This window comes from Trachemys scripta, chromosome 2 (assembly GCF_013100865.1).
Source record: "Trachemys scripta elegans isolate TJP31775 chromosome 2, CAS_Tse_1.0, whole genome shotgun sequence".
Lineage (NCBI taxonomy): Eukaryota > Metazoa > Chordata > Testudines > Emydidae > Trachemys > Trachemys scripta.
The window spans coordinates 229208430-229234143 of NC_048299.1; positions in this window are offsets into that span (position 1 = coordinate 229208430).

Below are 25714 nucleotides of genomic sequence, written 5' to 3' on the forward strand. Positions count from 1 at the left end.
CATGCGACCAGGGGCTGCTAACAGGGAGTTTTGCAGGGGAGATCTCCAGGTGAAGGAGGAGATCTCCCTTGCGAAACTCCCTGTTAGCAGCCCCTGGTCGCAAAAAAATTATATTTCTCCTTGCCAGGAGAAATATAATTTTGACCTCTATGTCAGGGATTACAACCCCATGCAGTCTCCTGCATAATTGTCAGGCATACTAACAAGAAGCTAGTGACTCCAAAACGGGTTCAGCTGATTGAATTTGCTGTGCTGAAGTGAACAGGTAAATAGAGCACTGTAGTTGGTCTTTTCAAGTGACAGAACAAAGAGATGCTGCAGGGCACCAATGCAAATAAGCAGAAATCAGGACCTTGCACAATCTATTCTGGAAACAATGCTCCTCAGTGGGTTGCACGTTCAAATGCCCTGGCTCATGCTAGTAATGAAAAAGTAACAGGAAAAAAAAAACTATAGTCTCCTTCACAATGATTTACTAAAACCAAAAATGCCTTAAAGGTGAGTTAACAAAACTACAGGGAAGTGATTTAAAAGAACACCGTGAAGGCTTGTAGGACTTAAAAAAACAACAACAAAAAACAGTCCACTAGTTGGTTTACTTTTCGGTTGCCCATGTTGATATTCTTACTGGAAGTATCCATCCTGTCCTGTCGCTGATTTTTATTCTGAGTCTTAAATAAGCTGGACACTTGCATTTTTAAAACCATATTTCTCTGAGTCATAGTGTGAACTGGCCCATTAATGGAGTTGGCAGCAGGAAATATCCTGTGCCTAATTATCCACCTCCCAGGTTTAAGTCTGGACTATTGCCTGGGTCAGGTGATAAAGCATCACATGATAGTACACTGGACGCCATGCTTCCTGTAAGAGGGAGTCTGCTATGGCACTTAGATAATAAGGGATACCTCCGTAGAGAGGTGGTAAAATCTGCTGCAGTGGAGACAGATGGATAATTGTAAAGAACTGTTATGATATTCTCAGCAGTGAGCAAGCCAGAAGATCTAAAAAATGGCCAAAAAGGGCTTGAAAAGGGCTGGGGGAGGTCTTTTCAGAGAGGCCTGGGGCCTGGAGTGGGACTGGGAAAATTTCCCAGCTCAGAGGGAGCTGAGAAAAAGTTGGTGCTGGAAGCTCAGATACAAGAGTAAGTGGGAATCCCTGAGTAAGGGATTTATTGGACTGTGAAACCTTGATGATATCCCTGGTAGCAAGGACTATGCTCAAGGGTATTTTATGCTACTGGTTCCCCAGTGCTGAGAATGCTGTGCTGTTGGGGGGGCTTTTGATGGGAGACAACACAGAGGACAGTAGCAGAGCTGAATGAAGCCTGATGAGGCCTCTCCAACTCAGCCACTAAACAAAGCTAGAATCATTAGAGCTGAGTTAGGCGGTGGAGCCTCAGAACAGGACCAAGCAGCACTTTCCAGAGGAGTGTAGAGAGGCCTGCATGATTGCACTTCAGGACTCTTGGACTGTGCCATACCTACGGACACCAAACCATGAGTGGAATTTAGTGGATGGACATGGGGGACACTTGCCTATTGGTGGGTGGGGAGCTAAATTAATGGATGCTATAAAAGTTACCACAGGGGAGTGTTTTATTTATCATTCATATAGATAGATTGTTGCTGGGTTTTCCCAAGTTGAGGCTGTGTTCCCTTTCCCCCCAAAAGACTTTCCTTGTTTCATATACAGACTCCATTCTTGTAAGTGGGGAAGTATTGCCTATTAAGGGTGCCCAGGGATGTATCTAGTGATCCCAGAAATTCTGGGTGGGACCAGAGGTGTTGGTTACTTTTAAGAAGGACCCTGCAAATCTCAGGAAGGCTAGGTCATCCATTGCACTTCTGACCTTTGCCAGAAACTCCTGATAGAAGATTTAGATTTGGGGGGGGCTTGTTCAAGATAGTCTGGATTAGTACCCATTGCAAGTATATCCTGAGTAAACTATTAATTTGGGAAAGCAACATATTTTGGAAAAATATAATTTGCAAAATGGCAATAAATATGTTGGAGGATTGGGGATGAGGTCACAGTATCTGGTGAAGAGGGTTTTGGATCATGATTAGAACATGTAATAGCTCTGTTTCATACAAGACTACGTGCTTGCAAGTTGGGAAAGGGCTGGAGACAGAGGTATTTGTTAGTTTTAATGCTATTTGTTAACCACCTGGCAAAAGGATTACAGATGCTAGGTGTGACCCAGACCAATTAGAATTACTGGGCTAATTGGATGAAACAATTATTAAAAACAGAATTATAAACAATCTAGATGAACATTGTATTACTAGGCTAAATCAGCATAACTTCTGTAAAAGGAAATCATGCCTTTCTAAAGACCCTACTCAAAGAAGCACTTAAGTATGTGCTTCAGTGGGATTTAAACGTGCTTAAGTGCTCTGCTGAACTGGGGCCTAATCTACTAGAATTCTCTTGAACATGTCAACAAAGTAGTAGTAAAAGGGAATTGGCTGACATAACTTGTTTGGACTTTAAAAATCCTTTGTCTAAGTCCTTCACTAGTCTACTAAGGTAACTAAGTAGTCATGAGGTCAGAGAAGAGCCATAGAGTAAAAACTGCTTAGTGGATAGAAAACAAAAAGTAGGAATGAGTGGTTGACTTTCAACAAAGCTAAAAGATAACAGTATGGTGCCCTAAGGTTCTGTACTAGGGACTTTTGCTATATTTATCTGTAAAAGGGGTGAACAGCAAGTTGGCACTTTTTTGACCTTTCCTCTCAATATAACCACCTATTAGAGTGTCCATGTTTGTTTGTTTTTTTAAATCCTACCATAACAAAACAATACACTCGCCACACAGTTCTCCCTCAGAAAGAAGATGAGCCACACATGGCAGATGTTATAGGCGCGGTGATTAATTCACACTGGAAGGTGATCAGATCCAATAAGGATTAGGGCATTTTAAGAATCTGTATAGAATATGTGATGTTGCCTGATGGTGCTTTGTGATTAGACTATGGCTTTGCACAATTCACTAGCTTAGTGTCACTTACGAGGAAAAAACCCTTTGCTATTCTCTACTTCTTTTCACTTTTTATCTCTAAAACAAAGTGAAGAGGGAGGCTTTTGTACCTTAACCTTCCTGAATGGTGGCTTTTGTGCATTGAATTTCTCATCACATGATTCAGATTGGATAGTAATAATCTATTTACAAACCTTAATACTTTCACTGACTGGAGAGTTGCATAAAAATATAAATTGAGCATTAGTCTTATCTTATTTCTCATACATAAAACTCTCACATCTTACACAAAAAGTGCTCCACAGCCCATACCCATTTTAGGGGAGGCCAAAACAAACTAAAAGGGAAATAAAAGCCACTTCAGATTTACTTGGAAAATGTTACAGGTGAACTATGGAATATGTCGATATGCAAAGCATTCCGAATTACAGCCCCTTCATGGAAAAAGTTCTGCTGTAGGAGAGGTGTACATTTGTGTCTGTGTGTGTATGTATATATTCTTTACATGAGCTCTTAACAGGCTCTCCCTCCCATTCTCTCAGGATAAACATGGACATTTAGCAGTTCCAACTATGCTGCTATCAAATTCTATAAGAAGGCAATGGAGCAGATGCTTCCCTTATCCAAAGTAAGGTTCTATGGTCTGGTCCTGCACCCTTTGAAATCAATGTCAAAACTCCCATTGACTTTAATAGGAGAAGGATTTGGCCCTTACTTAGTAATCATACAATAAACATCCTTGAAGTGACACTCCAATAGCTATTTCTGGCCAACCTAACAGGATGCAATGGCAGATTCGCTTTCATTTCTGTAATAAATTTCATCATAAATACTGGTATTAAAGGACAATCTTTATTTTCAAAAGAGTATATTAAAAATGTCAAAAGATCCTGGTTATTTGACCTTACACACTTTAATTAGAATAATCACATTATCGGTGAATATCTAATTATCCATATTACACTTCACTCATGCAGCTGAATAAAAACTAGATGACAAGGAATATTAAAATAGTAGCCACACACCACTCTGAATAATTGCTTTTTTTTTTAGGATCGTTGAGTTTTGTAGCCAGTGGACACAGATTAAAGTTCTAGATTTTGTGGCGCAATCAATATTGAACGTTCAGAGAACCAGGAGAAGATTCAAGATCTCCCTGAAAAAAATCTTATGTAGAAGAGAGAGCACATAGATACAATATGGCTGAAAGGTTACTTTTGTAGAGATTGTCATAAATTAAAAAAAAAAACCTTTCTATGCACAAATGGTAACATCCCAAACAAATATCAGAGGCATAGCCGTGTTAGTCTGAATCTGTAAAAAGCAACAGAGGGTCCTGTGGCACCTTTAAGACTAACAGAAGTATTGGAGCATAAGTGTCTGATGAAGTGGGCATTCACCCACAAAAGCTTATGCTCCAATACTTCTGTTAGTCTTAAAGGTGCCACAGGACCCTCTATCCCAAACAAATTCAATTCACTTGGATTTCTCTCAGAGCTGCAGCTGAATTTTCTTGAGATATTTCCTCTTTTCATATCTTTTGAGAAACATCTATCCCTCCACCCTGATGTCAGATCAGGCACGTAAGGTTTGTTACTGGTACCACACAAACCAACACAACTGACTACAGATGAGGTGCTCGGTAAGTAAACCGGGAACCCCATCACTCACTCAGTAGTTGGGGCTATGCCTGATATCCACTGGAATGAAAAAAATATCCACAAAGGAGTAACTCTATCTGTTGCTACTGCTTTCCAGCCAGTTCTTGGTTGAACAAAGGCTAGGGGAGAAAACTGTGAACCAAATACACTGCAGAGAAAGCATTAGGCAGTTGGCACTGCAACTCATGTCTTGATCCTCCAAGCCTTGGACCCAGCCAGTATCAATGAGAGTGGGGGTTTGGTCCTAAGGCAAGCCTCTGCCTCCTTATTTTTCTGCCTAGCTGTATGTGTTGAAGATATGGATAAATAGTCATACGGAGCATGCTGGGACTCTGGCGGCAGTGAGTGACTAAGCAGCCCTGCCAGGCTTGAAATTAACCATTTTTAAACTTGCTTGTAGGAATGATAGGGCAATGTGTGTGGGTATGTCAAACAATCTAGAGGGGGTCAGTGGCCCTAGAAAGACTGTCATCATTGATAGAGAGTTGGAGAATATGAATATCAATGTAGCAGTCCTCTCTGAAAGCAGATTAGTTGACACAGTCTCTCTACATAAGATGCATCACACCTTCTTCTGGCATGGAAAAAGAAAACAGAACCACAACCACCATGGGTTGAGTTTAGCAGTCAAAAATTCACTAGCATCCACAGTTGAGTGTCCCATTGCAACATCAGAACCATCATTAAAAATATCTACCACAGGTGTCTTTGCTACATGTGCTGCAACATTTTTCTTGACCTCTGAAGTGAAGGAATTGTTCTATCAGCAACTCAACAGCATCATCAGCAAGTTACAACAGGGTGAGCAACTCTATTTATACAGGGAGACTTCTACATGAAAGTTGGCTCAGATTATGAGATGTGACTGCTAGGTATTGACCACCATGGAGTGGGAAAAATGAATGACAAAAGGCAAAGACTACTGGAGCTCTGCAGCTACCAGGTGCATTACCAACACCTACTTCCAAGGTAGTAACCACCGGAAGGTCCAGTGAAGACACTCCAAATCTGTACATTAGCACCAACTGGATTTGTTACCCACAGAAAACACCTATCTTATAGGATTCCTTCCATATTCATAGCTTTCACAGTGCAGTGTCACACAGACCTTGTGCTTGAATGCTGTAAAATAAGGATTTTACTAGGGAAATTCCATGATACCAAACAAAGCTGTTGGCCATTCACTAACATAACAACACAAAATACCCAAGGAAGGAGTCTCCAATTCACTGCAAATCTCAGGAAGGCTATGTCATCCATTGCACTTCTCCTGAATGCTGATGCAGCATGGAACACACTCATAATAAATATCTACATAGCTGTGATCTTAGCTTTTTGGTAAAAAAGACAGTACTGTATAAGGTAAAGATTGGTTTGCAGAATATTCTGAAGAAATGCTTCCAGTTATTGAAGCAAACACACAGCACATCTCTACTAGAACATGAACCTCTCTCCTGAGACATTTGCTATCCTCAGAGTTGCCAAGAGTTCATCGCAATGAACAACAAAGCAATGTGCTCAGTCATATTGGCTTGATCTGTGCAAGAAGACATAAATGACTTTTGAGAATGGAGATCTAATAGGTATGTATGATGGAATCAAGGAACCAATAGGTCCTTCAGCCAAGAGGATTCCCTGTTCAAATCTCTCAATGGAGACAATCATCATTAACAGAAGGAAACAGATGCATCTCTGGGTAGAATACTATCACAAACTCTATTTACATGAAACCATTGTTTCTGAAGTAGTGCTAATGCAATATACCCAGGCTCCAGACCATCAAAGTCTTGATATAGAATCTTCTATAAAGGAGCTTGAAAAGGCAATCAAACCCCTAGCACCAGGAAAAGCTGCAGGAAAAGATGGAATTTGAGCTGAAGTACTAAAACAATGACATGCTGTGCTTAAATATCTGCACAATGTCATACTTACATGATGGAGGGATACCATGAGACATGAAGGATACCAGCATCATAACTTGTACAAAAGTAAAGATCTGAGTGATTGCAACAACTACAGAGGCATTTCTCTCCTTAGAGTTGCTGGCAAGGCATTCACATATGTCATTCTCAAAAGACTGTTTGTTCTTGTTGAACATGTACATCCAGAGAGTCAGTAGATGAACTATCTATATGGACTTCATGCTAAGGCAACTACAGGAAAAGTGTCAAGAGCAAGTAAAATCTCTCTACATGGCCTTCATGGATCTCACAAAGGCATTTGACCTGGTAAGCAGAATGGGCCTTTTCCAAGTGTTAGAAAGAATTGTTTACTCCACAATCCTCATCAGTCTCATTCAATCTTTCCATGATGGCATGAAGGCTATAGTCCAGTGGTGTCAAACAGGGATGTGTTTTGGCACCTACACTCTTCCGTATATTATTCTCTCTGCCACTTCATCATGCTTTCTCATCTAGCACCAAACGTGCTAAACACTAAACTGGGAGGAGTGGTAGATACGCTGGAGGGTAGGGATAGGATACAGAGGGACCTAGACAAATTAGAGGATTGGGCCAAAAGAAACCTGATGAGGTTCAACAAGAACAAGTGCAGAGTCCTGAGCTTAGGACGGAAGAATCCCATTCACTGTTACAGACTAGGGACCGAATGGCTAGGAAGCAGTTCTGCAGAAAAGGACCTAGGGGTTACAGTGCATGAGAAGCTGGATATGAGGTGACAGTGTGCCCTTGTTGCCAAGAAGGCTAACGGCATTTTGGGCTGTATAAGTAGGGACATTGCCAGCAGATCAAGGGACGTGATCATTCCCCTCTACTCGACATTGGTGAGGCCTCATCTAGAGTACTGTGTCCAGTTTTGGGCCCCACACTACAAGAAGGATGTGGAAAACTTGGAAAGAGTCCAGTGGAGGGCAACAAAAATAATTAGGGGGCTTGAGCACACGATTTATGAGTAGAGGCTGAGGGAACTGGGATTGTTTAGTCTGCAGAAGAGAAGAATGAGGGGGGATTTGATAGCTGCTTTCAACTACCTGAAAGGGGGTTCCAAAGAGGATGGATCTAGACTGTTCTCAGTGGTACCAGATGATAGAACAAGGAGTAATGGTCTCAAGTTGCAGTGGGGATGGTTTAGGTTGGATATTAGGAAAAACTTTCACTAGGAGGGTGGTGAAGCACTGGAATGGGTTACCTAGGGAGGTGGTAGAATCTCCTTCCTTAGAGGTTTTTAAGGTCAGGCTTGACAAAGCCCTGGCTGGGATGATTTAGTTGGGAATTGGTCCTGGTTTGAGCAGAGGGTTGAACTAGATGACCTCCTGAGGTCCCTTCCAACCCTGATATTCTATGATCTATGGTTAGTCTAAAGAAGACAATGGATTATAGCAAAAGGTACGTTGACTATGCCTGAATTTTCAATAATTAATATCATGCTAGAAGTTGGGACATCTAGGATCAACTGTATTGGATATCTTATCTCCAAATTTTTTGATCACACCCCCTGGGGGGCAGGACAGGGGAGGGGGCGCTGTGCTCCGGGGGTGGCGGGGGGGAGTGGGAGAGGACAGGGGAGCCACCGGTACTTTTCTCTGCCGAAGCCATTGCTGAGTGCTCATCCAGTCGCCAGCAGCAGCTGCTGCTCTTTTCACCCCCCGGTGGCAGAGGCCGGTTACTGTGGGTAACCAGGCAACCCTAAACTGTGGCTGGGTGGAGAGTGGCAACTGAGGCCGGGGCTGGGTTAGGGCTTAAATTGAGCTGTGGGCAGAGTGGAACTGGGTGGCACTCTCTCCCTATCTTCCCACCCAGAAGGGGTCTGGCCTGGTCCTGCCGTACCCCCTGGGATGTTCCTCTGCATATGGGACTGTACCCCACAGTTTGGGGACCACTGCTCAAGATGATGAGCTTAATAATCACAACGGAAAGGCAGCTACCACTTTAGGCCAACTGAACAAGTGTGTGTGCAATAACAGGAAACTAATAGGAATTTGAACATCAAGGTATGGGGCTACCAAATGTGTGTTCTGAGCACACTGCTGTATGGTGGTGAGACCTAGGCCACCTACAGCAGGCATAAGAGTAGGATAAACAACTTCCACCCTTGCTGTCTTCGCCGTATTCTAAATATCAAGCAAGAAACGAAAATTCCTGACACTGAAGTACTTGAGAAAACAAAACTGCCAAGCCTAATCACTGTTTTCAAGAACAGACATCTCCATTGGCTTGGTCATCTGTACTGAATGGACAATAGATTCTAAAGGCTGTCCTGTATGGAAAACTTATGGATGCTCCAAAGCCACTGGGCTGACCTTGGCTCAGATTCAAGGATGTTTTCAAGAGGGATTTGAAAACTTTTGCCATTGACATTAGAATCTGGAAAGATGCAGCTAGCAACAGGCCACAATGGAGGGCTGCACTGCACCAGGGAGTCAAAGAGGCTGAAGAGAGGTATTTGAGAAAGAAGAAAGTGAAGAGGAAAGTGCAGCAGGCCTCAAGTGACAATAGTGCAACAACTTCATCCTCTGGTTCTGTGCAATACTTCAGGGCTATTTGTGGTAAGGAGGGTTGCTCAAGAATTGTTCTTCCTTGCCACTCACAAAGGAGAAACATGACACACAGTAACTGAACTGCTTTGGCGCTTACACCATTGTGTTTCATGATGAATGACTACTATATACCCACCCCCACTCCAGCCAAATCCAATGAAAACAGCAGCTACTCTGAACCTCTAAAAATAAAGGTGACTGTGTCTCAAGTAGAATGCCCACAAATTGAGGCAGACAAAATCAGAGGATGCTTCTGAAAATTTTATTTCCAGTGCCTTGGCCAAGGCCATGCCAGTGATTCAGTATTTATATAAAACAGTAATAAATACCAGCACTTATATAACACCTTTACTATTCCATGATTGAAACACTGATGATGTTCAAACATTGCATACATAAATAGTCCAACATGAAACAACTGATTCTCCCAATATCCCTGACAAGTAAGTATTTATTATATTTACTTTATGGATTAAGAAATTGACGAATTTTTTATGATAAAAGTTGGTCCAACATTCATATCTTCACATCTTAATGAAACAATGCTGTTTTCCATGTCCTGGCAAGTACATTACATGATATCTATTACCTTTGGCATGCTTTCATTACGATCGTGCTAGCCTGTTATTACTTTTAAAGATAACAGAACACAGTAAAAGCAGGGTGTTGTTGATTTGATTCAATATTTCTTACTCCCAGTATTGGATCTCAGATAACTATCTGTTGAGTATTTCTTCTAGAAGTTACCCCCAGTAGTAGAATTGTTCTGAAAGCAGTTAATGTGGTCAGGATCACAGTATCCAGGATATAGGTCATAAGGAATCTCTGGAGGATTATTTAAAACCCTATCGCCACCTAATAAGAAACCTTACATTGCAGAAAGGCTACATAAAGGTCCCTTTGGAATGTTGCTTACAAACTAGCTGGTAAGGTTTTTTATTCAAGTGCAGGAACTGAGCACGCTACATACGATAGGCCTCACACAGATGCAGATCAAAGAACCGGATTTGGTGTATGAACTTAGTAAATGTGGTACATTGCAAGTTAGCGCGCTCTTTTATTTACACATTTTTTATTTTCTGAAAAGGATAAGAAATTGTATAAAGAGGTAATGAAATCTGGAGCCATTCATTTCTAGGTCACTGGTTTGAACCTGGCCTAAGCTGTCAGTGACCGAACTTCATTACCTCAGATTGCTGTCTGATATGTGAAATGAATTAGTGGTGGTCTCAGTCCAGTTCTATCTAGTTACTTATAGCTCAGCACCAGTTCTAGTTATTCACATCTTAAAACCCATTGATATAGCTAGCAAAAATTGACATCCTTGTTAGCAGGATCAGTAAAGAACCAGGACTGAATGAACGTGGTGATTTTCTCACCTATAAAAGCAATCAGGGTCACAGCTGAGGTGTATTGTACAGTGAAAACCTTCCGATATATTTCTTCCACATATTGCAAAGGTTCTGATTTCTAGTGCTCTCTGGTACCTTTCATGACATTCGTTATTCTTCTTTTTTAAAATAAGAAAAAAAGAAAAGATGTTTACTGCTCTCAAAGGAGTAGTTTTGGAGAACTTCCATAGGCATTTGGACAAATATACACATATGCTGCTTATTGGGTGGCCAACTTACTATTTTCCCCATTTGAGAGGTTCTATTTTCTGTAACATGTGATAAACACTTTGTTGAAGAATGACCCAAACAGCAACTGAGACTAAACTGCAACATTTTATAAAATATGCGTATTGATTTTAACAAATGCAAGCTTTTCAGATAAAAAACTCTTTGAACTGTATTCAGTGTACCAAAAACTAACTTTCCTGACTTTGATCATAAAAGGCGCAGAAGATCTTGTCAGAGATGAAATGCAGCAGTGAAGAGAGGTGAAAAATGAATGAAGTGACAGAGCACTAGTTGAGCTTTGTTATCCTGGCTGTACTACATTGGAAACAAGCACTTCTTGCTAATGTGATGGAACAGCTCAACAATTTTCAAGCACAAAGACTTCTTGAGGGAAAATTCAATAAGTGAGTTAAGAATACCAAACAGTAATCAGGCCTTGGGGAAGCAACAGTATTGAAACACAACTTTTTTGACAGTTTTGAGTGTAGCTCTGGTGGTCTGTTTCAAAATCTGTCAAAAAGATGATAACTGGACTTAGGAGTCTAGTTTGATTCTTAAACCAAATAATCTGGCTGCCTTTTTGGTATTAGTGCCTTTAGCAATTTAGAAAACTCTGCTTTTTGAAATGGAAGAGATGTTAACATAGAAATATGACTATGGTAAATGTGGACTAACTAATTTTATGATGCTTTATCACATCCTCACTGAAATGGGATTGGATAATTAAAGCATCTGAACTAAAATCAACAGAACTTGACTCCCTATAGCAACGAACAAGCATCAGAAATTTGTGCATCAACACTGATGTGAAAATTGGCAAATCCCATTCCTATCATTAGATATTAGGGGGTTTTTAACCATAAACCCCCCACCTCCACTACCCCAAACTCCAAAATAAAAGATAAGCAATTTGGTGTGCATCCCACCTCTAGCCTACAGTTATTGTACACTACAGATGGGCTCTGATAGGAAAGTAAATCCAGTGAAATAATGGCTAAGACACCAATGGACTGTAACAGACTATTAGGAAGGATGTTGTGGTCAATAGCATCAAATGTGTAGCCAAACAGCTTAGCACAATACAAAATATTGTGATCCGACTTGCCTCATTCTTGCAGTAAAACCCCTGGGAGAGTTTCTGGGTGGATGGAAACTGCAACTTTCTCCATCAGCAATTCCTTCATCCAGAGGTCAAGGTTTGCTTCATCTTCCTACAGGGTTCAGCCCCCAAATGCTACGGATCTCTTGAAGTCCATCAGAGGTCATGGCTACCTGCAACCCATCTTCAACTCTTCCCACTACAGTAGAACTCCACTGAAGTCATGTTGCCCCAGGGATCTCCCCAGGAGGGGGTTGATTGTGAGATTTGTATGTGTGTGTGTGTGTGGGGGGGTGTCTGCAGGAAAGGTAATTAAGTCTTGGTTGGGGGTAGGCTATGGAAAAAGGTAATGCAGGCTGGAGTTTGCTATCTGCTAATTAGATTTGCAATTCTAAGTCCTGTCAGATTCTTTTGCTGTTCCTGGATTTCTAGGCAGGAGTGGTAGTCAAGAATGTTCTTTTTCCATCTTCATTTTGCACTGATGTTGTGTTCTTTCCCTTTAGATGTGAGCCTTACCACAGTCATCCAGGCCTTTCTCACCAACAGGTATGGATTGCTGCAATGCTCTCTGCATAGGACTACCTTTGAAGACCATTCCGAAACTTCAGTTAGTGCAGAATGCAATTGCCAGTGATCTAAGAGCATTTCTTGCAAGCTACACCTAGAATTCACTGGATTCAGATTAGTTTCCAGATATATTTTTAAAGTGTTGACATTTCAAAAATCAGTTAACTTTGCTACATGACAGTTACCTATCACATCATTTAGGGCACATAAACACTTAAAGTCAAGGACGTAAGTGTTGCACTGCCCCCATAATAATAAACCATGTTTCTTTTCAAATATAAAGAAATGCAGATTTCATCATAACACAGCACCCTTATCTCTGATCTACCCACTGATTGTTGCTGGGTTTTATTGGATTATTTTTGTTAGCTTGACTTTGTTATTTAAAATGGTTTTTTTTTTAGGGATGCTGTTAAATGGAAAATATGTTGTTGAATATATTTACCAGCACAACACTAGAACCATGATTCTTTACCTCCAAAATCACAGGCCTAAACTGCGTGAGCTTAAAGCAGATCTCTGTTGTCTATCCAAAAATAACCCTAACATTCTAAGCTGCAACCAATCACTAGAGACCAACATGCTTGTGTTAGCATTCTCTCTCTCATGCATACATATATTTAATTTTATTCATTTATCTGTTAAGAACATATGAAAATTCCTATCATGGGAGCTAGGTGCTCTGACCACTGATTTAAAAAATTGAGGACAAAAATAATTAACAAACCACAAGAGCAGCACATTTCTGGCTGGAAAGTTGACAGAAAAGGAACTATTTTGATCCATGGTAGAGATAGAATTCTTGAGTCAAGAAGCCCTTGCCATGGCTTTAGGAAAGCTTCAGGGGGTTCAGGGAAACACTCGAACACACACTTAGCTTTAAGCACAAGCATGTGTTTAAAGCACGCTGAAGTCAATGCTGCTCCCTTGGGGCCTGATCCAACACCCACTGAAGTCCAACACCCATTGAAGAGTTTATACCTACAACCGTTCCTGTTGCTTCAAATGGCATTAAGCAGAATCTTAAAGATAAGCCTGAGCTAAATGCTTTCCTGAATCAGGGTCAGAAGTCATCCTTGCCAGAAGCTCTCTTTCTTACATATCACGGGCCTGATGCAGCTCCATTGAAGTCAGTGAGTATGTCTACACAGCAAAGAAAAATCTACAACTGGCTCATGCTAGCTGACTCAGGCTTGCGGGGCTTGGGCTACATTGCTGTTCAGACTTCCAGGTTTGGGCTGGAGCCTGAGTTCTGGGACCCTGCCACCTCACAGGACCTAGAGCCTGGGCTCCAGCCCGAGACCAGATGTCTACACAGCAGTGAAACAGCCCCACAGCCTGAGCCCCACCAGACCGAGTCAGCTGGCTCAGATCAACTGTGGATGCATACTTGATGTGTAGACATACTCAGTGGGAGCTTTTCTATGGATGTCAGTAGGTAGTGGATCAGGCTCCAAGGAAGCTGCAGATTGAGCACTTCTGTTGATCTCAGAACCAAATAATCTGGCTGCCTTTTTGGTATTAGTGCCTTTAGCAATTTAGAAAACTCTGCTTTTTGAAATGGAAGAGAAGTTAACATAGAAATATGACTATGGTAAATGTGGACTAACTAATTTTATGATGCTTTATCACATCCTCACTGAAATGATCTCAGCTGCAGCGGTATGAGTTGGAAGAAGGGAATGGCCCTCAGTTGGAATGATTCCAGGCCATTTAAGATACCATACAGGGAGAGATCCTGCTCTTGCTGATGTCAGTGGGATCTGGATTGGGTACAAAAACTAACCATAACAAAAAATAACTAATCACTTCTCTCAAATACAAAATATTTTCTTCAAAAATATAAATATTGAACAACCTGGAAAGTGTGAAGGAGTGATAACAAGACAATTTTTTGAATTAGAGGCAGTCAAACTCCATTATGACTAATGAAAACAAATACCATAACATTCTCTCTTTCTCCCCTTCTCTAGTGAACACAGATGGTTCTGTGGTTAGGGCACTAGTTTAGGAGTGGGAGATCTGTGTTCAACTTCCTGCTCTGTGACAGGATTCCTGGATGACGTTGGGCAAGTTAGTGTGTCTCTCTGTGCTTCAATTCCCTCTCAGTATAATGGGGATAATAATGCTGCCCTACTTCAGAAGGCATGGGGGGACAAATACAATAAAGACTGTGAGGTACTCATATTCTATGCTAACATGGTCCATATAAATACAATAGATAGCTAACTAATCCCACAGGAATGGGTGTGGTAGCTATGCACATGGGAAACCACTCTCATCTTTGATTAGTCATTCACAGAGACAGAACTGCTAAATTAGATCAAGGAATTCAACTTAAATCTGCTGTAAGATGTTGTTTTCTTGCCCACCACTTTTCTAGAGGGTCTAGGCCTCCAATACAAGCCTAAGCCTGAGCCATAAGTGAGGTACTGTCGAGTAAGTTTTTCCAAGATAAAGAAACTGAAAAAACAATTACATATGAGTTTGTATAAATATAGTATAAGACTATTGCTAATCTCCATCTTTCTGGTAATTAAAAGGCACTGCATACTCTTAATATTATGGCAAGAAAATATCTTTACATTTGTATTGTCACAAAACATTTTTGCTCTTTCAGTCAAATAAGAGTTTATATGCAAGGTGTTATTGAGCCTAAATAAAAAGGTGCAGCTGCACTGACTCAAACCTGCAGATCTATCTGTGAAACTTCTCAGGAGAATACCTTCCATTTTAATCGTATTATATTCATTATTCCCTTTTCCCCTGTCTCTTCTCTACTTTTTAATTCACTTTGTTGCTTTCTCTTCATCACATGGGTCTTTATTTTCAAAATAAGCCGTTTGTGTGGTACCTTTTCAAATGCCTTTGGAAAATTTAAATATATAATGCAGCTACATTCCCTTTATCTGTCATGCTAGCAATATCTTCAAAAAGGTCTAGTGTATTTGTAAAGCAAGAGCAGCTCTTCTAGAATCCTTTCTGCATCTTGTTAACTAATCCCCTTGTCACCACCTCACTTTCACTTTCTTCTGTCACAAATTAATCCATCAACAATCTTGTAATTCGAACAATCTGGTTTCTCTCTTTTTTCATGAAGTGGCATTAACTCGTATTTGAGTTGTAAGCAGGCCGCATACTTCTCATTGAACAAAATATAATCAAATCTTACTACTCCAGGGTTTTTCTAGTTATTGTGCAATGCCCTCCGGGGTGTTTAAGAGCCCAGACTGAGGTAAAAATCAGTCCCGTCCAGGTGGCTGATCCGAAACTCCTTGGAGTCAATGGAAAGATTCCCATTGCCTTTACTGAGTATTTCATAAGACTCTAGCGCCAGAAACCTTTCCTCCTCCATTACTGCTGAATGGGATTGAGCTACTAGAAGATGACCTGACACATGAGAAGGAGGGGGCAGTGGGGTTCCTTGGCAGTCTGTTGAAAACAGCATATGAGGAAGAGACCAGCCTCTTGTGCTGTTCCTAAAAATCACCTAGAGTGAGGCGTTATGGCTGCTCTCTCCACAGTGACCCCAAAACAAAAATAAGGTGAGGGTATCTGGGGGCGTAGTGGTGGAGATGGAGACTCATAAGAGGAATGTGGTGGTAAATACACTGTTTTTATAATAAAACTGGTGAGGTTTTTGGCATGGTACAAACTGGAAACATCAAGTGCTTGTATCAGAAGCCTGGTATAAGGCCTGAGGCCTGGGCTAAAGTAGGGGTCAAAATTTTGCTGATATAAAGCAAAGTAAAGTTGTGAGCAAGAGGCAGGCCCTGCTCACAGAATCTGGCAAGAACATGGCTGATATTGCAATAACACACACTCTTAAGAGGTTGTAGCTTGATCTATAGATTATGAATAAAAATTCCCAGTTATCACTTTGAGGGTTGACAGGTTCTTGTCCCAAGATCAGGCCAAGTATTATTAAAACAATTATATAGTGGGAACCCCGATGTGCACAGGTGCAACACTCACACTATAGGAACTCTTTTATAGTTACAAAGAAATAATTTATTAATACAATTAGCAAAGTCACACACACTCTAACTCAGTAAGGTACATAGAGATACTATGGAAAGTACATATGAACATCCATACTCACACCATCCCTTGCAGAACCTGAAATGTTAGCCGTCATCTTCCTCAACACCCGTCACCTTCCTCATCTTCACTAGTGGCCATCATCCTGGCCTCTCACAAGGGCTACCTCTCTCTCCCCTACTGCCCACAGGCTGGGATACCAATTTTATAATATGTTATGCTGATGTTACCATGTCTAATGCATATTCAATAGGGGTTTCTCCCCTCTTCCTTATTTGTATTTCTTCCCCTTACCAATGTTGAGGTGTCCTTCTTCTATAGATTAGTGTATTTATGATTTCACCCCATTATCATATACGTCAAGTTGTTGCCATGGAACTCTTGTGGTCGGATGTTCCATCCTAAACCTTCCAGAAGCTGGTGTCAGTTCATGTTCTGTGGGTGGCTGATGTCATTATGGACAAAATTCCCTCCTACACTCCACTTCCAGTTCCCCAAAACTTATGAGTTACCTAAGTTTATCTATGACAAAGTTCATAGGCCTCAAGCCTCATGCTAACTGCTGAAGCTAATGTCTTCCAGGATACAAACCTGTAGGTTCCTTGCATATAATATAATAAAGCAGAATATAATAAAGCAGAATATAATACAGAGCAGAGAATAGAATAGAGGTAAGCAAACCCACTGGGCTACAAGTTGCTAGGCACAAAGCACTCACCCAAACATGTTCCAGATGGGTGGTACCAGAACACCTCAATACCAACACATCCCCCAAAGATAACAGGAACATGCTGGCCCATACTAAAGATAAGGTCAGCATGACAGCATGATCGATAAAGATGTTTTGATCAAACCAACGTGTACAAGGTAATGGGGCACCTAGATATGTCAGATGGGCAATACGTAACTTGTTTGTATCATTGTATAAAAAGTAGGGCTGTCAATTAATCATAGTTAACTCACGCGATTAACTCACAAAAATTAATCGTGATTAATTGCAGTTTTATTTGCACTGTTAAACTATAGAATACTAATTGCAATTTATTAAATATTTTAGATTTTTTTTACAGTTTCAAATATTTTATTTCAATTAACAGCACAGAATACAAAGTGTATAGTGTTCACTTTATATTGTTATTTTTTATTACAAATATTTGCACTGTAAAAATGATAAACAAAAGAAATAGAATTTTTCAATTCACCTCATACAATACTGTAATGCAATCTCTATCATGAAAATGCAACTTACAAATGTAGATTTTTTTGTTACATAACTGCACTACAGTACTTGTATTAGGTGAACTGAAAAATACTATTTCTTTTTTCTTTTTTAAAGAGAAAATATTTGTAATAAAAATAAATATAAAGTAAACACTGTACACTTTGTATTCTGTGTTGTAATTGAAATCAATGTATTTGAAAATGTAGAAAACATCCACAAATATTTAAATAAATGGTATTTGATTATTGTTTAACAGCACGATTAATCACATGATTAATTGGGATTAATTTTTTTAATTGCACACTTAATCACGATTAATTTTTTTAATTGCTTGACAGCCCTAATAAAAAGATATCTCAGAGGAAGTGTCTTTGGCTGGTGTAGGTGATAATGGAAAGTCCAACCATTAACTGAGCTAGTCCATTGCAACAGGTATACATGTGTCGTGTCCCTGTAACTGTTGACAATGACGACAATAAACCTGACCAAGTGCCTTCGCTACGAACCAAGTCTGTGGTTATTGGGTGGTTCGACTGATGTCTGCTATGTCAACAATCTGCACAGAGCTGGAACATCACACAGAGAACACACACATGCAGCCAACATCTAACAATATCTATCAACACTACTAAGAGGTAGAAGCAATGCAAACCAAAACCATTAGGTTTTGCAAAGCTGTAGTCAGGCACCATTGACTAATTGATCAAGAAAGGAAATAAACAAAGAGGATGGAAACAATAACACATAGAAGTGTAGTTATATTGGACAATCACATTTTTTGGGTGGCTCAAGTCACTTGACCTTGGCCTCATCTTTCACAGTGGGCCCAAAGTAGATGAATATTTGGTATCAACAGGCACCTGGTCATGTGGTTTTACACATGGAAAGAGCAGTCCTTATTCTTTGTTGTGGTGCATCTTGTGCAGACATTTACACAACTGCAAAGTAAGTGTCACACTGATTTAGTAGCATTTTACACTCATTTTGCATCCACTTTGCACTGGTGTAAGTGATCACACAAAGTGGAGGGCAATAGAAAATTGGGCTCAAAGAGATTAGGCAGAAGTAACTGTTTTAACAGCAAGCACTCCAAAACTGTGTACAAACAAGAAAATATTTATTCAAATAATGAGATCACAGTCATAAACTAGGGAAAGCAGAACAACAGAACATATATACATATAGAGTAAAATGCCTCCTCTCCCCCCACACACACTTCTGGTAACTTTGGTTGTAGTCAGTCTATTTTCCCACTGTGGGTGGGAATGTTCCACAGGTAATATACCCTTAGCTGCACACCTCACTCATCCACCAACCCCACAGTGAGTAGGAGTAGTCCAAGGGTCAGATTCACAAAGGCATTTAGGTGCCTGTCTCTTTATGCACCTAAATCCATCATTTAGGCATCATTGACATTCTCAAAAACACCATTCAGCTGCCATCTCACCCCAGGCAAAAGCTGCCTAAGTCCTGATGTTACCCCACAAATAATGAGCTACTAGGATCCCTAGAACAAGCCCTGGCAGCCCTGTAACAGGTGGCCTCAAAGAAACAGCTTTGGCAGCTGTGATATGTATTCCCCTGCTAGTCTTTGCTGTGAGGCCCAATGCCTGGTGGTTAAGCTGCTCATGTAGGAGATCTAGGTTTAAATCTCCATTCTGCCTGAATTAGAGCAGGAATTTACACCGAGTGGTGTATCTTAAACACCTGGGTATTCTGAGGTGGCTCTTGCTTGGCTTATCTTGTTGGAGCTGTTCATCTTGTATACATAATTAAGTATTCCTTGGGTGGCAGAGAGATTGGCTGTATAACTCAGTGTTTAGGGCAGTCACCTGGGAGACTTGGGTTCAAGTCTCTGTTTCAAATGAGGCAGAACAGAGATTTGAAGCTGGGTCTCTCATTTACCACAGAAGTGCTCTAACTGCTGGGCTGTTGGCATGGGTCTCTCCACAAGAGTGGGCTGGCCTGGCTTAGGTTCGAATCTCAAGCTAGGTGCCTCCACCCCAACAATCACATGCTTGAGGCCCTGTTCAATGGGAGTTAGGTACCTAAATATTTTGTGAATCTGGGCCTAAGCTCCACCCCTTTTCTCTGCATTTCACTCCTGGCTAGTGTAGGTGCATCTCTGCTTAGCTAGCTAGCTAGCTTCTGAGTCCCTTTCTTAGGACCCTAACTCTCGCCATACAGTGCATCAGGAGCCGGAGCACCTAACTTTAGGCTGAGTATTTCAATAGGCATCCAGGTTGCAATGCCTAAATATCTTTGTGAATCGAGCCCTTGCCCACTCTGGGCCTCAGTTTCCCCATTTGCAAAGTGAGAACCGTAATATTTACCCATTTTGTAGTGCACATTCAGAGAGCTGGATAGAAAACACTGTTTGAGTGCAAAAGAGTATTAATAATTATAGTTGTTAGAACTAGGTTGTAGACACTGCATGGACTGGCTCCAAAAACATGTTTGGGCACAGAATGAGATTTGTAGCGACAGAATTGGCACAGAGAGGCCAGACAGTCACAGCAGGACCCAACTGTTTATTATTGTTATTCATGTTATTTTTCTGCTTTTATAGTTTTGTTTTTTATTTCAAGCACTAGGCATTGGATGCAAAGGCAATTATTGCCCCTGCATGGAAGTTGTGCTTTTTCATTTCCATCTCTTTTATTCTGGCAATTGAAATTCTCAGAACTGACCCATCTTCCTTCTTATCCCTATAGGATATAGGCTTTTTCACTTCTCTCTCTTGCTCCACTCTATTGATCAGGTAATTTGCAACCCTCCTCTTACTGCCATTTCCAAACTTCCCTCTGTCTAGCCTCCCATCTCTGCCAGGCAAACATTTGGTGGATACAGTCTTCTCCCAAAGAGTATGGCATCATTTCTGTATTTAAATACTGTGTTATATTAATTAATAGATGCATGATATGCAGAATTTGTGAAAAAAATCCCAATAGGTTATGATTTCAGGTGTAATATGAAGCTGGTTCTTATTATAAAAGTACATGGATAAAAGCAGGGTTTGAGAAGTAGAAAATACACAAATATGATAAACTGAGGGATGTACGTAGGCCAACTCCTAACAATTAAGAAATCAGACCAATAATAAAAGCATCCTGGAAAAAATACCTGCCCTTTTATATAAGAAGACAAGTTAATTGAAATCGCTCTTTCAGAGTCCTAGGAGTCTGATTCTGACCTCACTTGCACCAGCTTCACACTGATGTAACTCAATTGATTTTAGTAGAGTTGGTCTTGATTTGAACCAGTGATCTGAGACCAGAGCCCAATCCCTAAAGCCCTAGAGCATTTCCCCTGTGTTCATTTTTACTTTAGCACTTCCTCCAATCAGGTACAAGCTGCTGTCTACTTAAACCAAGCCATCTGGTTGCAGGAAGGAGTCATGCAAGGAAGCTACAGAGAAAGCCAAACCTCCTAAACAAGTGAGTAGATTCAGGTCCTACAAATAAGAAGTCTCATAAATATTCAAAGAGAATTTAAAACTGCAAAAAGAAGAATTAAAATCCTGAGGAGGAATAAAAAGAATGTTTGCTAAAAAGAATGAGTCCAAATTCTGGCAAACTAATGAATCCCTGGTTCCCACTGTAGAAAGCACCAAACTCTTAGTGAAAAGTGGCTGCCTAGCCTTCAGAAAGGAAAGCAAAAAAACAGAAGTTGCTCTTAATCAAAAGACTAGAATAAAAGAGGTTAGTGGCTTCACCTATGTCACTGTTAAATTCCAACAAACAAAATATTTACCTATTTTACATAGGGCTATTGTCTCAGAAAACAAGAGGAGTGTTTGACTTCTGCTTGTTTTGGTATTAGTCCTTCAATTGGTCCCAATCCTACAACTGGATCATACAAATAGACCACAAACTTCAGTAGGGCTCCCTGGAGGGATAGGTCCACCTGCAGAGATACATTTGCAGGATTGGGACATTCAATGAGCTGCTGCAAAGTTAACCGGAGCAAAAGAGCTTGCTGATTATTGCTTTGTTGGCCAAAGCTGCTGTTCTGATCAGAGACTAGCATTGTACCATAAATTCCCATCATGCTACCCAGTCTTGAATCTAAGGATTTGGCATATGGTGTTGAAATAAAATCTGTCCATAGGCCTTTAAAAGCAGTCATACAGCACTTTGCACCCTTTTTAAATTTGCACCAGAACCAGATTAGAGAAAATACACTGAGTAGTGCCCTATTTCCATTTGATGTGGTAGATCACTGGTAAGGTATTCTCATAAACAAAGAGCTGCAGGCCATGCCATTGTCCCTTTTTTCCTCCCTATCCTCAGCTCAGTTAAGAAGTAACATGTTTTTTCTTCACTCTGTCCTTTTATTTTCTATACGTTTCATGTGCGTAAGCATGCTTCCCCCCCCCCCATCTCCATGCTATTATATGGGTGCTGAATGTTGATGACACAATACCTAGTCTGGTCCTATAAAGTTATTTTTCTGATACCTTCAACTATGGGAATACCTGATCCATACATTTAGAAGTACTAGGTAGCTTAGATTACTAGAATACTAGTGGGTATTTTGGTGGTGTTCTATAAAGCAGTGCAAAACAAGGAAGTAGTTTAAGTGAAACTATTGAAAGGGTGTATCTTGTTGTGTCCTGCAAATGTACAAAACAATCTGTCTTTTTGCAGTGTCCTTTTGTGAGCAAAGAAATCACAGCAGTGCGTCAAAAGGAGTGGTGAGAAGGTAAAAGTTCAAAGCTGGTTTTCAGTGCAGGAGTGTTTCATTTGCAAAGAGTGAAGCTGAGTGCAGGTTAAGTTGAATGAGTGGAACTTTATTAAACCCTGTGCACTGCTCTGTCCACATGGCTGCCTTGCTTTCACCTTAAGTGCCTGAGTTCCCTGTTTTCCTGATGTCTTGTCAATAACAGACCCTCTAGGGAAACCGGGCTCTCTGACTACACTGATCATGATACAAGTAGGCCCCAAAATGTATACTTGATTTTACATCTGGAGCCCTGATTCCTAACACAGAGGTAGTGGTGGTGGTGGGGTGTTATTGTCTGTTCTTCTTTCCCTGCAATTGAATACTGCTTTCTCCCTGAGCTCCCATGATATCTATCTCACCCAATCACTTTCTCTCTAATAAACCAAAGAAAAAGAGGTACATGGCTTCCTCTGTTGTGTTCGTTATAAGTTTGCCTGAATAGAATGTGACAAACAGCCCTATTTAAGAATTGCAAAGTATGTGTTAGAAATACACAGAAATCGCCCATCTCTTTGCTTCTCCATAGTGGTTTGTTTAGTGCAGGGCTTTAACGAAAAATGAAAGGCACAGACTATTTCCTCCATGTTGTGACTGTGGGTGATTAGGTTGGTGTGTGAATGAGAGTTTTTCATCATCATGTGTGCAGCAGAGGGGAAAATATTAAAATAAACCCTGTAAAATGAGGGGCAAACAGGGTGCAGCTTGCCAAAAAACTGCTGGGAGAAAATAATGCTTAGATCAAGGAATGGGGGGAAACCCAGCCCTCCCGCAGCAGGAGGTGGGATTTGGTTACCTTGGGTCTTGCACTCCCCTTGTTTGCTCACGTTTTTATTTCTCTGACCTTCTAGCACTACAAGTGAACACTACATTCACACCAACAGGGTTTGTCCATTTTTTGTGCCAGTGTAACCACACTGATGCAGTTGCACAATGCAGACCCCTAATGTGGACACACTGTAATCATGAGAAAAATGCCTTGCACAAGTGAGATTTTCCTGAAGCTGGTATGAGCCACACTGGTGCAAACCATCTACACTAGGAATTTTCACTGCAGATACATTGGTGTTGCTTCACTGGTGCAAACAATCTAATCCAGTGGTGGGCAACCTGTGGCCCATCAGGGTAATCCGTTGGTGGGCCGCCAGACTGTTTGTTTACATTTGCATGGCTGCCCACAGCTCTCAGTGGCTGTGGTTCGCCATTCCCGGCCAATGGGAACTGCGGGAAGCGGGGCAGACTACTGATCTAAAGTTAGGTACATGCTGTAGGCTCCACTTCAGGAAGGTACTCAACTCCCTGTATACTTCCAACCCAAGCACCTCTGGCCTGTCAGCCCAATAGGAAAGCAAAATATTTCTTATAGTTTTTGTTGATTTTGATAGAATTTGGGAAATCTAATCGTTTTGTGGAAAAATAAAAAATCCAAGTTTGGTGAAAGCATTTTAAAAAATATAAAGCAGACAGTTCCCACAATTCTAGAGGGCAAGATCCTGTTGCAAACTTTTATGTCCCCCTAGAACTCATTCAGATAGATGTCTCATTCACTTGAAATCAATGGGACTGCTTTGCTGAAGGATTATTTGTCGGACATAGGGAATTTAAGGATTGGGGCCAATCTTCTCAGGCAAGTTGGCTAATGCAATAGTATAGAGAATCATCTCTATGCCTTAGCAATGGTAGCTTATAGTTTCTTGGTAAATAAGTTTCATGGTCATATTCAATACTTCAACCATCTGTATTCTACAGTAATATGTGACAGGAGACAATAAGCATGTTTCTCAGTAGAAGAATGAAAACATAGTGATCTATTTTACCATTAAAATCCCCACTATGCCTCAGTCACATTCCTAAAGATCTTGATAGGGCAATAAATGTAAAAATATTTTAAAAGCAAGTGAAAAACCTACAAATGTTTTACATCCGTAGACTTAAGCAAACATTTTTTAGTAAGTGGCAAACACATATTTGCATTGTTTTCTAAGGTCTGAGTGTGTGTTTAATTAAATTCTCCTTTTTGGTATCCATGCTTCAGATTTCATTTTATCTGTGAGAAATGTGAAGCTAGGAATTAATAATTCTTTTACCTGGAAAGGTATGAAGTGAATTCCAGTGCCTCTTGTCTGATTAAAATTTGCCCTGCTCGTTTCATTAAAAATGTCTATGTGACGAGAAAATAAAGTTTTGTGGGTTTGGGGGGAGGGAGGGGGCATACTGTATTTTCCTGGAAACAGTGAATCCTGAAGCTTCCTAGCTGTAAAATGTAAATGCTTCATGCAAATGAAAAATGCAGACTCAGGTCAGCTATAGACAAATGTCAGTAGACTGGATGCAAAATGCACTGCAGGCAGCAAAGATGACATTTATCAGTCATCCATACATCAGTAACTAAAACAATTTTAGGGTTGTCTAGACAGGCATCTATTATTTCTTAAATTTAAAAGCTTTAGTAGAAAGACAAGTGAATGCTCTCTTTATATTTAGGTTTTTGTTTTGTTTTTCAGAAGAGACAAGACAGGGAAAGGAAAAATGGTAGTTTTCGAAATGAAAAGTTCAAACTTGCTGATTTTTAGAAATATTTTCAGAGCACTGCATGTGTAAAGGAGATTTTGCTGATATATGCTTAAGGCAGTTTAACTGAATTATCAGAGTGTGCATGCAATATTGGCTGTAATTATTACAGTACAGCCCTGTAACAGTGAGCTTAATTATTGTGTACAGTATTTAGTCTTTGTTTTCTGCTTAATTTACTGTGTATAGTTAACACAAATTTAGTTGCAACCATTATGTCCTTTCATATCTTTTCCTTGTGAAATATGTTTACAAGTCAATAAGAAATAAACTCAAATATATATATGTATAAACAAAATATCACAATTGATCATTCCAACAGGCTTCCCCTTGCCAGTTTTATCCACCAAGCCTGGCTCCTGGTAACATTTATGCACATATTTAATTTGTAAGCATGTGTGTTGTCTCATTGACGGCAACAGGACTGCTCACATCCTTAAATTTAAGCACATTAGTAAATGTTTGCAGAATTGGGCCTTTATGGTAAATTCCTTGTGGCAGGGCCTTTTGTCACAATATTGAGCTCATTGTTGGTACTTACACTATATACAGAATTTAAATTATTTATGTAAGGTTTAGTGCTATCAGAAATATATATATATATATCACATCCAGCCTTAAGAAGAAGCAGTGTAAGAAGCAGCCCTGCTCTTTCAGGGGGTCTGTCATCCCATAAAATCTCTACCTGTCTTTCATATCTCCTCCACCAGGAGGAGGAAACAATTCAGTGTCAG